Source organism: Manis javanica, chromosome 8 (genome assembly GCF_040802235.1).
Source record: "Manis javanica isolate MJ-LG chromosome 8, MJ_LKY, whole genome shotgun sequence".
NCBI lineage: Eukaryota > Metazoa > Chordata > Mammalia > Pholidota > Manidae > Manis > Manis javanica.
This window is the reverse complement of record NC_133163.1, coordinates 18,344,465-18,347,900: the sequence shown is the minus strand read 5'-3', so window position 1 is coordinate 18,347,900 and position 3,436 is coordinate 18,344,465. Positions and strand designations below refer to the sequence as shown.

Genomic DNA, 3,436 nt, shown 5'->3' with positions numbered 1-3,436 from the left:
CTATTTAAAATGAAAATGTGGTGTAAGATTCAGGATCCTGATTACTATATCACAAACTTGTATATAAATATTTAGGAAAATAGAAATACAGTTTATATTTAGCTGACATTTTATGATTATTTTTGGTTTGGTTGAATATGATTAATGTAATAATACATTTGTTTTCAAGGAAGTAAAAGCTTAAAATATGACCAACTATAAAAAAAAAATAGGTGCTTAGCAAAGGATAGGTAAAATCTGACCTTCAACTACATAACTTAGTTCACTCTTAGTTACTTCTTTTTTAATATCAGTGATGATGGTATAATTCTTTTGGTATAAGTAATTTTATTTTTTTAATGCCTAATCAGTGAAGGATATTTCATAATTGTATAGTAAACACTCTGATTTCCATTATGATTTTTCTTTACAATATTTTTGTAGTTTTACATTATTTGTTTCTGATATAAAATCTAGTTCAACTAAATCTCATTGCATATATTGTTAACTATTGAATTCTCAATGTTTAGCATAATTCCTGGAACATTTTTTTCTGCTTGATAAATATTTGTTGAATAACTATATTAGTTAATGAGTAGTGGGCACTAACTATGCTATATGCTAAGGTTAAAAAGAGAAAATGATCGCTTCTCAGCCTTTTGGCTAAGATCAAGTGTAGTATCTGTTCTTATCAGTTTAATATCTGATACGTCCTCTGTCTGAGGACAATATATTGAATGGATTTTTGGAGCGGGGAGATGGAATAGGAGCTTGCTCCGTCCACTCCACGCATCGACCTGGTATTGCAGTACTTCCGGGAACGGTGCAACAAAAAAAAAAAAAAAAGAGAAAATGAGATGTGGTTCTTGACCATGTGACATAGATATATGAAAAGTTAATAGTGCAATTCAGTAAATGCTAAGATGGGTAATTCAGAACATTAGTGAAGATAGAAGGCTGATGCATTTTTGTGCTTCTATGACATTTAAAGATGCAAAGATTTTAAAAACCAAATAGCAGAGTTTTAATTTACACACGCATTCCTTTTTGTCTTTCCTCTTCAAGGTGACCCTGCTAATGGTAACACTATACTGTCTGAGGATAACTACAGAGAGATAGATTTGTACTGATATGCTTTACAAATTGAAACCTAAATGGTCAGTGTGTTGTCTGTTTAGTATCTATAATCACAGTCTGGGGTTCTTTTGGTCTTTGCAGTGATGACTAATTATCCTTTAATAGCCAAGGAAAAGCTCTATTCCAAAGGGAATGTTCTACATCTATTTCAGCATGGTTCACACTTAAAGTTTGTTATCTCTGCCATCGCAGCCTGGCTGCCTCACTTAATCTGGGTATTTTCTCCAGTCCACCCTGGCCTCAGTTAAAAGGCGTAGCCTTGCTCCTCCGTTGACCTAGATACATTCCGATACACTACATTCTGTTAGGATAGCTTTTTGGCCAAAATTCTTTCTATTAATGCATTTCCAAGGGAGACACCTTTACCAAGAGCCTACTGTATGCTCTGAGAAATAAAAAAGAAAGGAAATCCTGGTCCCATTCTCAAATATTTGAAAGGAGGCTGAAAGGACAGAATTTCTGCTTAAGAAACAACTGCAAAACAGTAAAAGTAAGTAATCAAAAGGTAAAATGTGTGAAACAGTTAATAAGTGTTACGAGGAAACCTTTTCATCACATCGCACTCAAATGGTTGAAAATTAAAAACAAAGGAAGAAAACCTTGAAAACAACTAGAGGGAAAAGACATTATCTAAGGTGGACAAAGATTTGAATGTCTGTGGGTTTTTTCTCAGAACCTATGAGACAGAAGGAAATAGCAAGACATGTACACAACATACTGGAATGAAGCAAAAGAACCATGGACCTAGAACTCAATAATACACAAAAACATCCTTTAGAAATAAAGGTGAAATAAAGAAATGAAGAGAATTCATTGCCAACAAAACTGCCCTAAAAAAATGCTATTGGAAGTTCTGCAAATAGAAGGGTAGTGATTCCAAAATGAAACTTGAAAACTTAGAAATGAAGGAAGAGCAACAGAAACAGCAATTATCTGGGTAAATCTAACAGACTATTTTTCTTCTTGAGTTCCTTAAAATATATTTGACAGTCAAAAGCCGAAGTTAAACATTCCCTTGAGGGTTTTTTAATACACAAACATCTAACTTACGTGTGGTGACTACAACATAATGGAGAGAGGGTAAAAACATTCATACTACGGTAGGACTTTTCCATTCCACTTGAAATGGTAAAACATTGATTTAAGAGGGATGAGAAAAGTGTGATTTTTTAAATATTATAATGCCTAGACTAACCACAAAGTAACTCTTCAAAAAGATGCAGTAAAAAAGTACTAGACAATTCAAATGCAATACAAAAATCTTCAAATAACACCCAAAGAGGCATGAGAAAGAAAAACCGAATACAAGCAGTAAACAGATAATGCAATGTAGACCTTAATTCAAACATATCAAAAATCACATTACATGTAAATAATGTAAACTGCATTAAAAGACAGAGCATGACAGAATGTATTAAAATGGCTCATTATATGTTGCATACAAGAAATTCATTTCAGATATAATTATATAGTAGGATGAAAATAGAAGAATAAAGAAGGAAATACCATGCAGATCCTGATTTCTATATTGAGTGGCTATAATGACATTAGACAAATTAAACTCAAGAGCGAGGGGTATTATTAGTGACAGAGAGGGATTATTGTGTAACAATAAAATGGTCAGTTCACATAAAATACATAACAATAAAAAAACATATATGATAACAGAAGTTCAAAATACATATTTGACAAAACCACTGTGCAAAAGTTTGAGTTTCTCCTAAAGTTAAACAAACACCTCATGACCCACCAATTGCACTCTTGAGTATTTATCTTAGAGATGTGGAAACTTATGTTCACATGCAAACCTCTACAAAAATATCTATATCAGTTCTATTCAAAACTGCCAAAAAATTGGAAATAACCCCAATATTCATTCAACAAGCAAACAGATGCATAAACTGTGGCACATCCATAAAGTGAAATAACAAGCAACAATAAAAAAGAGTGAACTGCTAATACACACAACACCTTGGATGGATCTCAAAATCATTATGCTCAAAATGTGACAATGCATGATTCTGCTTCTATGTCATTCTTGAAAAGATCAAAATATGAGTAATGAGAAATTCATCATTGGTTTGCAGGGTTTGGAGTTAGAGAGAAGATATGAATATAAAGTGATAGCAGAAGGCAAGTTTGGGGAAGTGAAGTATTTTGAATCCTAATTGTGATGGTGATTGCATAAATTGTGATGGTGATTATAACTAATCACATACTAAAATTCATAGAACCAACACCCCAAAAAAAGTCAGTTTCACTCTATGATAAATTTAAAATAATAAAATAAAATGTAAGCACTGCATCCAGACTTTCCCCA

General features: G+C 32.6%; 1 non-coding gene across 1 annotated transcript; it reads left to right on the top strand.

Moving 5' to 3' along the window:
- Positions 1-622: 622 nt before the first annotated feature.
- Positions 623-813, top strand: LOC140843318 (U2 spliceosomal RNA). Its single transcript, XR_012120936.1, has one exon. It is a non-coding gene; the product is annotated as a U2 spliceosomal RNA (small nuclear RNA).
- Positions 814-3,436: the final 2,623 nt, after the last annotated feature.